At 38.8% G+C, this 9,660-nt stretch overlaps 1 protein-coding gene across 7 annotated transcripts in view; it reads left to right on the top strand.

Moving 5' to 3' along the window:
* The first annotated feature begins 201 nt into the window (after positions 1-201).
* The window catches only part of rusc2 (RUN and SH3 domain containing 2), a 45,571-nt gene continuing 36,112 nt past the window's right edge, over positions 202-9,660 (top strand). For 6 of the 7 annotated variants that reach the window (XM_035997395.1, XM_035997391.1, XM_035997388.1 and 3 more), the window contains exon 1: positions 202-406. The gene's annotated coding sequence lies outside the window, so the exon portion shown is untranslated. The remainder of the gene's footprint in view (positions 407-9,660) is intronic. The other variant, XM_031305213.2, reaches the window with a different exon arrangement.

Below are 9,660 nucleotides of genomic sequence, written 5' to 3'. Positions count from 1 at the left end.
TCATGTAAAGCACTTTGAAATGGTATACTGTACTGTACAAATAAAATATAATTTGAACTGATTTCAATACTGATTTCAATATGTAGAATTAACAAATTCACAACATAATTTCAGTTATCTTTTTTTTTTTTTTTTTTTAAAGCTAACCTGGCTGAGTTGACAGGTTTATGAGTGCCAGTCGTCCCACCCAGGGTTAGATAATCCAGTCTGGGACCAAACTGTGACCTCAGGATGACGTGCCGCTCCGGCCCAGCCCATCCTGCGATGCGCCGCCGCTGTCGCCCTGCAGTCTCACAGACAACAATATTCCCACACGTCAAGGACTAGCTGCCCACCAGCCTGGTTTATCTACAGCTTCTCATGCTTTGTATCGAAAATAGACCTACTGCCGACCATCTGCGGCAAGGTGAGTGTGTTTCATTTTGATTTTAGTCGGGTTATTTGGTCAGAGTTGGATGAGAACAAACGAAATAAAAAGGAGTGGGTTCTTGGCCAGCATCGCGTCGGTGGCTGAAAAAATGATGCCTCGTTCGGCCAAAACCATAACGGGAAAGACGCAACCTCTCCTTTCATATTTTCCCCTCCGAATTGCCATATCGTCTTTAAACAGGCTGACGTTAAATGTTTTAAAGGGAAAAATGTGTTAGCTTGTTGTGGCGTTAGCCTATATATTTTTAACGCAGTGGCACAAAGGCAGCGACATGTAGCTACGGTAACGTTAACGGTTTGGGTTTAACACATCAACGGTGTTTCATCGTTTAAATGCGGGATACATGCCGTGAACGCTGGATGAAAAATTTATAATTAGTTAATAACAAACAGTCAGTATTCGTTTATGATAAACTGGGCTGGTTTAACGTTGCCACACCAGCGGCCTGCACCCCAATGTACGTATCACCATATTGACCCGATATCACTGGAAACAGAAGCAGTACACAACCAGCGTTAAGTTTGACAGAATAAAGCAATATGATTTCCGCTTAGATTTAGTAAAATAAAAGCATGGTGGCTTTGGGTGGGGTTTAATCATAGTTGAGGGTTGAAAAAGACTTATTGGACAACAATATACAAAAAATATGTGCCACTCAACTCAAAATCACTTGGATCAAAACTGAATATTCAAGTAAAGTGTATCATTTATAAATATAAATCTCTAGCAAAACATAGTGTGTATCAAAAACATTAAAAAAGTGAGATGCAAAGTAAAAAATAAAAAAGAACAGGATACAAACAGTCAAAACAATGACATCATACAAATAACGGTCTTTTTTTTCACAGAAAATAAAACAATGTGTATTTACAAAGCGTAAGATGCTAAGAAAATAAGGCATTCCAAAAATAATTAAAATCAACGATAAAGTCATAGGTCTACTATATAAATCAAAGGCAATTACATATCTATTAGTTAATAAGTACATAAATACACATGAATAAGAAATAGAACAAGAGTAACAATAGTATGGTATGTACACTATAAACACCTCTATTACATACAGACAGGTAAAAATAAATACAGACATAGATGAGATAAGGTGATTAATAAGAAATGGTATATTGCACAGTAGGAGGTGACACAGTAAAAATATAGATCAAATGCATAGTGCAGAATATTGTAAAGTGATGGCTCATATTGCAGAAACAGCTAGCAGTGCTACATTATGATGTTGCATTAAAGAGTCTGACTGCTGGAATGAAGGACCTGGGGTAGCGCTCCTTCTTGCACTGAGGGTGCAACAGTCTGCTGCTGAAGGAACTGCTGAGGGAACTCACAGTCTCGTGCAGAGACAATACAGTTCATAACATCTATCTGTAGCCATAGATTCACTTTGTATAGTTACGGATATGAGATAATTTGAACATTTTGAAGTGATTGTTGTTGGCCATACATGTACGAAGCTTGAGAGCCTTTTTTGTTTCATAGTGCACTCTCTGTGCTTTTATTTTGAAGGCAGACCGACTGTACTTCCTGATGTATTCTGGTTGGTGTGTGCAGGTTGGTGTTGTGAGGTGCATTACTGTACATGCAATATGGTGGGGATGCAGAAAAGTCTACTGGCATAAACACACAGTAATAAGATTGTTGTGTCATGTCTACAGCATTACCTGAACGTCTTGCTGCTTAGATGACATGTCATCATGTAGGCTAATGTTTGTTTTGGGACTTGAATTTTTCAGTGGTGATCTCTCAGTGACATATTTTGTGATGTGCTTATAGGGACTTGGTTGTTTCCTTTGATTTCTACTGTATCTTACACATCATTATTACACGACTGCATCAGTTATTGATTTCGGTTTTGCCTAATTGGTATTGTATTTAACATTAGATACAAATAATAATAATAATAATAATAATAATAATAATAATAATAATCATAATAATAATAATAATAATAATAATAATAATAATAATAATAATCATCCATGCTGGTGAAACATGCATTTAGTAGGTGGTGTTTTTACTTAACAACCTGATAGATCATCTCAGGAAACGGTGCATGGTTATGTCTCTCTGGTCTCCAAAACTTGAGTCAGATTTGCTTACAGACTGAATTAGCTAGGCAACAATTTAGCAACCTGCGTAGGTCTGCAGTAAATTCATCATCCAGGTCTTACTTTTTTGCGAATCACTGCCTGCAGATAGATAGGTAGCTGTTGTTATGGGGACATCATGATAAAGAAGCTTTTTGTTATTATCTTTACTATTAATGCACTAACAGTTGCAAGTAAAAGTTGTTGGTATATGTCGCAGCAGCAGTAGTTGTACCAATAGTAGTAGCAGTAGTAGTATGCATAGTCATTTATTTGAGAAAGCACTGTGCCTATGAAGTTCAGAGATTTAAAGGTGCTCTAAGCGATGTTGGGTGACGTCACTTCTTGTTGATGTTCGAAGTATTTTCAAACAAAACAAGGCTAGCTCGCTCCTCCTCATCCCGTCCCCTCCCCCTCCCTTCCGTGCTTCCGCGCACTAACCCTCCCAACCCCAAATCCTTTTTGTCAGTTATTGGATGGAACGCTGAAAAGACTGTTTGTTATGTTTGGTGGTGCAGGTTGGCGTAGTTTGTTTTTGTTGACGTTTGTGGAGCCTGGGCTGTCTACAGAGACCGCGTTTTTTTACAGTGTGTTCAGGGGACAGGCAGCTAGCGGATAGTGAGGAGATGTTTGCTGTATGTGACAAAAAATTGTGTAGCCTAAAAAATGCGTGACATCGCTTAGAGCAGTGGTTCCCATCCTTTTTTCCTTGGCGCCCACCCTACTTATGTCTAAGAAAAGCTGAGCCCCCCCTCCCGAAACTGAAGTGGAGGTAACTCTCGAGATAGAGCCTTACTTTCTTTTTTGATAGAGAGCAGTTATCAGCACTTTTACGTTTCTCCACCATGTTTCATTCATGAAACAGTGATGCTGTGGCGGGATGATAGCAGCTAGCAGATAGCAGCTAGCAGCTAGCAGCTGACCTGATGACAGCAAGGTCCCAGGTTAAGAGGTCCCGGAGGTTTGGCCTACTAAGTAGCCTGCCTACAATTTTAAGCGAGAACAAAAATATATAGTTTTTATACCGACTTTTGTATACATTATATATTCTAGTGTATTATCATAATTTGTTAAACGTGCACATATTTTTTTTTTACCTCAACCTCAAACCAGATAAAGACTTGCGCCCCCCCTGTGATCTTTGCCGCCCCCCTGAGGGGTCCCTGGACCCCAGCTTGGGAACCACTGGCTTAGAGCACCAGAATCATTTTGAAAATGTGCTCTTTTTTTCTGATTTTCCCCCTGTATCGGTTCAGCTAAGTAGTTGGTTGAAAGACAGTACAAATATACTGATATGATTCTACTGCAAAACATTATGATGAAGATTTCCTGCAGGAAGAATGCCTGATAAATGTACGGTAGAGGAATGTTATAATGGCTGGATGCCACTGTTTTATGTAAGTGAAAACCTTAGTTTGTGCAAAATCATTCCTACATTCAATCAAGCAGAAATTAATTAAACTTGCAGATGAATGACTAAAAGAGATCAAAGAAGAGATTTGAAGATCAGCAGGCTTAGAGTGACATTTAAGATCCAATATTACCCTTAACTCAACACCAGCCACCAAAACGGTGTCACTGCGTGTAAGAGTAAACGGTCACACAGATTTAAATCTATAATTTAATGACAAGGATGTGTCAACAGAACTGCAGTTCAGATCAGATGATCAGTATACCTTTTTCTTGTTTGGATTCCTAATGGTTACTAACACCTATGTCACTAAATCTTAAAGGTCAATCTCACCGCAGCATTAGTCTGGTTTACTGGATCCAATGGTGGAAGAAGTATTCAGGTCCTTTACTTAAGTAAAAGTACAAATACCACACTGTAAAAATACTCTTTTAAAAGTAAAAGTCCTGCATTGACAATTTTACTTAGGTAAAAGTATGTAAGTATCATCAGGCAAATGTACTTAAAGTATTAAAAGTACTCAATGCAGAAACATCCTCACATTTTAGAAACTGGAAACAAACAGTTCTGTCAATCAACTCAGTGTTTAATGATCTAATCATTTCAGCTGTACTTGTAGGCCTGTATATTGTTGAGTAGTTTAATTTATAATAAAACATCATATTTTATAAACTACATGTGTTTTGTGTGCAGAAATCTTAATTTGTAATGTAACTAGTAACTAAAGCTGTCAGATGAATGTAGTGGAGTAAAAAGTACAATATTTCTCTCTGAGATGTAGTTTTTTTGGAGTAGAAATAGAAAGTGGCATGAAAAGAAAAGACCAGTACCTCAAATTTGTACTTAAGTGCAGTACTTGAGTAAATGCGCTTAGCCTACATTCCACGACTGACTGGATCTCACACACCAGATGTACCTCCCTTCCGATGACGATAGAGAAGCGACGGCAAGCAGCTTCTTGTTTACGTTCAACGTGGCGGCCACCGAAGCGCAGCAACCTGTTGATGCCGCTGTCGCTGCTGTTTTAAAATATTTCAAAGTAGGGGTGTAAGAAAAAATCTATACACTTGAGTATCGCGATATTTTATTTTGCAATACTGTATTGATTTTCAAAAAAGGCAATATCGATTTTATTTTTTTAACGTTTAAAAATATTCATGTAAGACAGTGGTTCACGTTTATGTTGTGTTTAAACCCCCTACCGCTAGATGGCTATGCTGAGACGCCACTGGTGTCCTCGCCTAACAGTGCCTAGCAGTGCCTGACTTTTTTCTAGAAGCTAACAATGTAGCTATGGCTGAACTTTGGCCTACTTTAGCATATAAAAATGTGCTCACTAAGAACCTGTGAACCACAATCCCAAACCGGCAGTTTGATTTTCTGTGTACTGAATTGTTTACCTAAAGTAAACTTCTTTGACTTTTATACACATCATGTCTTTTTTTTAAATATTAGTTTTTCTAAAATTATACTTTAAAAAAATCCCAATATATCGCCTTACGCACAGTATCGAAATATATTGCAATATATCGAATCGTGACCCATGTATCGTGATACGTATCGTATCGCCAGATTCTTGCCAATACACAGCCCTATTTCAAAGGCAAGTTTTCTCTGAAAACGGAACAGAAACTTGCCCTGGAACACTTTTGTAGGACAAAAGAAGGATGTGTTTGCCATACTACCGACCAGCTTTGGTAAAAGCCTAATTTACCAGCTACCCCCGCTGGTGGCTAAAAGAATCAAGCTCAGCTCAAACCCCGTTGTTGTGGTCTGATTGATTGAAGGACTATCCAATTGCGTACAGAGTCATTAAACTATGCCCGTTGACCACGCCTCTTGTGCAGTAGAAAATACAGAGCAGACTCCCCAGACTAATGTTCAATCATAAAAGATTGAGCTTGGTCTGGTGATAGCCAGACTACCATGGCTTAGCACTGCCCAGGACAATTGTGATTGGTTTAAAGAAATAATAAACAAGCCAGAACCTTTTTTCCCCTATCCCAGAATGTAACTTGTGCAGCCTGACCATTATCCAGCACTCACACAGCACTGTGGAGATAGATCTGGCTATGCGTTACTAGTTGCAGCTCTACTGTCTACAACTAACCATTATTTTTGTTATCATTCAATATCTTAATTTTTATTTGAATTGTCTAGATCAGTTAGTGTAAAATAATGTAATGTAAATGTAGGCGATTCATAAATTCCCAGAGCTCAAGTTGTCATCTTCAAATTACTTGTTTAGTCCAACTGTTCAAAATCCAGTGTAGCAAATCCTCACAGCTGAGGATTTAGGAACCAGTGAGTAGCTGTCGATGACAAAAAGTAGCTCTATTTACTCGCAGTGAATGTCATTTACAACAGCAGTATCTTATCACAGTTTGAAGCACTTCCATGTTTTCACTTTGTCATGCTTTCTCCAATGCTGGATCTATCTGCGTTGAGAAAGGACCTGTGGGCATTGAGCTAATAATCATGGCACTACAAGTTTAAAGCCTCAACATCGTGGTCATGCACATGTTTTTAAACCACAACAGATAGCGTCATGCCTGTTCTCAGTGTTCAGCTGCTCTTCCCGATCTTGGAATGCATGTCTGTGAATGTGTTATGTAACCAAGGGCCTGCGGAGGCCGGATGTGCATAGTTTCTCTCTGTGTTTGCATGTGTGTTTGATATGTGTGTGCCCTGATTTCATCTATGGTGTGAGTATATCTTATTTGTAAAAGCACCACATTCAGATAACATGCAGTTCCTATTGTGTGTTATCTAGTTTCCCTAAATAGACTTTTTCAACACTCTTGTTATCTGCAGCTGCACTCAGTGAAAAAGTGTTTACTTTTTCCAAGCTTTGCTTGGCTTGTTTTAAAGGTTATCCAATGTTGAAGGATTTTCTTTCATAATTATTTTGTTTTCAAGGCGTGCCAACTTCCCAAAAGCCTTTTTTGTCTAAACTTTATAATTGAGGTCCTTCAAACAGAAACTTGTGCTTGTGTAACTGGGAGTTTAGACCATCCTGTTCCCACTGATGCCATTAATGCAATAAATATCTGTAACCATTGCATTTAATAAAAGTGTTTTACTAAATTGTGTTCACCAAACAACTTGATTAGAACATTACCACTGTACTGCTAATTTTGATATTTAAATACATTCTGCTGTTGATACATTTACTTAATAAATATAGATAACAAATATTTTACTTTGTGGTATCTCAACTTGTACTTGTGTACTATTTGTGACTATTTCTTCCTCTGTTTGCTTTGTGATTCCGAGTCAAAGTACAAGGAATGACCATAATTTGTGTATCTAAATATGTGCATGGTGGATGTGCACCTGCCCTTTTTGAGTCACAAACATTGTCACACACACACACACACACACACACACACACACACACACACACACACACACACACACACACACACACACACACACACACACACAGAGCGTTTGCCCTCTAGCTTGTTATGGTCATTCTGTTCCTTTCATTGCTCTCAGCCTGCAATGCTTCACTGATTTAAAGGCACTCAGAGAGAGAGAGAGAGAGAGAGAGAGAGAGAGGTGACTGGCGCGTAGAAATACGCATCCGGTTTGAATGGCCAGGCGCACGATCAGGCACACGGAGAGAGAGACCGACGAACGGACAGAGAGAGAAAGACACACACAGCCACATATAGGCTACAATTACCACAGTTTTCCCCACTCATCCTGTCTCGTTCTGAGAGAGAGAGAGAGAGAGAGAGAGAGAGAGAGAGAGAGAGAGAGAGAGAGAGAGAGAGAGAGAGAGAGAGGGAGGTGACCGGCGCGTAGAAATACGCGTCCGGTTTGAATGGCCAGGCGCACGATCAGGTGCGTATCTTCGCTACGCGACACTTAACGCGTGCGATGTGTTCCAGCTGTAAGGTGTTCGCAAGCAGCAGCGTTAACATGAACCTGGAGTTGTGTTTCTGTCCAACGGATGAGTGGAAGTCAAACATTTACTATCCTTTTAGCTCAATCAATCAAAATTTTTTATTTGTCACATGTATTCCTAGGTATAATATAGGGTATAATTGCAGTGAAAAGTAATCCCATCAGCTCCTTGAACTTGTGCATGATTCATCATAAAGCAGAATGTGGCTTTTGAATATAGCTCACCAACTCCTGAGGAGGAAAGAAAAGAAAAGAAAAAAAAGCTTCTTAGAGCTACAGAGTGGGATGATGATGACTCACTGTGGGGTCGACACCTTTCAGATTTGTCTGACTGTGAAAGAGAAATTTTAATTGTGCTTTTGGCTGGAATTAAACAACAGTCTTGTAATTATATGATGAGTAGTGGTATTTCAGCTGTTAAATCAGTGTAGAAATATGGAGGGAGAGGCAATACATTTTTTTAAGCAAGTGCAACAAATTCATTAAATGTTCAGAACAAATTTCAATATTCAGGCCTCAAGTTGAACTGAATACATTGCTGGTTTGTCATTATTTGGCTCCACAGACTCTGCTTCTCTGCTGCCTTTGCAGTTAGTCCAGAGTTACTGGCAGAAACATTTAGCGTGATGAAGGTTAATGAGGTTAATATCCTGCTTTAGACAAGTAAACGCAACACTCGCCCAATGATTTGCTTTTTCTACGACAGACACTCAAACCTGGAGTTGAATAATTAATGTGATTACTGCTGCTTTTATTTATTTCACATAATGGTTTTGACAGATTTGAAGATGTAATCTTGTTTGAAGGCATTTTGTCGCTTAAATTACTTATCTGTTGATTTAGAAAAAAAGTCAGCAGATTTACAAATAATGAAAATCACCATTAGTTTTTATTTGTTGTTACACATACAGTATAAAGAGTTTGGGCTCATGCATCAGTGAACCACAGTTTATTTCCTTGAACATCAGTTTGATTAATTTAGCTATCAGTATATATTGATTCCCTTTATTATACACCTTCACTATTTCATATACTTTAAAATAAATTTTACTCGTTTAAAATTCACTCACTCTTAAAAGTATCCCACAAAAATGTTCACCAAATGGCATAAACATTACACATAAGACAGGCAGAATATATTTTACTATAAGTTGGTAAATATCAATAATGCCCACCTGAAATCATTTGTGGGTCAAACTAAGCCTGTGAACAGAAGGTTGGGTTAAAACTCTCCTCCACTTCCTGTGAAAATGTATTTCACCTCAAATTGCTTTTTTGGTTGTAGTAGGATGTCTCCTGCTGTTGGAGTACTTTAAAATTCTCTGTTGGAAGTAACATTAGTTGGCACAATAGTGGCTGTGCTAGTAGGGTATTTGCTACAAACAAACTCTCAAAGGGTTACACTAAAAGTCCTATGAGATTGTGAGGCGATTTGGCTGTTACCATCTGCAGTCCGTCTTTGTTCGATATTTGTGTGTGCACGGGAGGAGAGAGAGGTGAGGGATGGAAGAGGAAGACGATGAGAGAGGCAGAAGTTGGCTAAGGGAAGACGTATTACACTGCAGTGCACACAGTGGATGGAAGAAAAGCAGAAGAGAGTAGGGGAGCAGGGATTTAGTGAAGCTAAGGGGGGGGTGGGAGAAAAGAAGGAAAACCATGATGGATCGAAAGAGGGCTGAAAAGAGAGTGAGATGTGCTTGAGAGAGAGAGAGAGAGAGAGAGAGAGAGAGAGAGAATATTTGCCTCATGATGTTTTGTATTAACGTAGCTTGTGTAAAAAAAAACAAAAAAACTAGCATGCTTTC

The sequence above is a fragment of the Sander lucioperca genome, chromosome 2, assembly GCF_008315115.2.
Source record: "Sander lucioperca isolate FBNREF2018 chromosome 2, SLUC_FBN_1.2, whole genome shotgun sequence".
Lineage (NCBI taxonomy): Eukaryota > Metazoa > Chordata > Actinopteri > Perciformes > Percidae > Sander > Sander lucioperca.
This window is presented reverse-complemented; position numbering and strand designations above follow the sequence as displayed.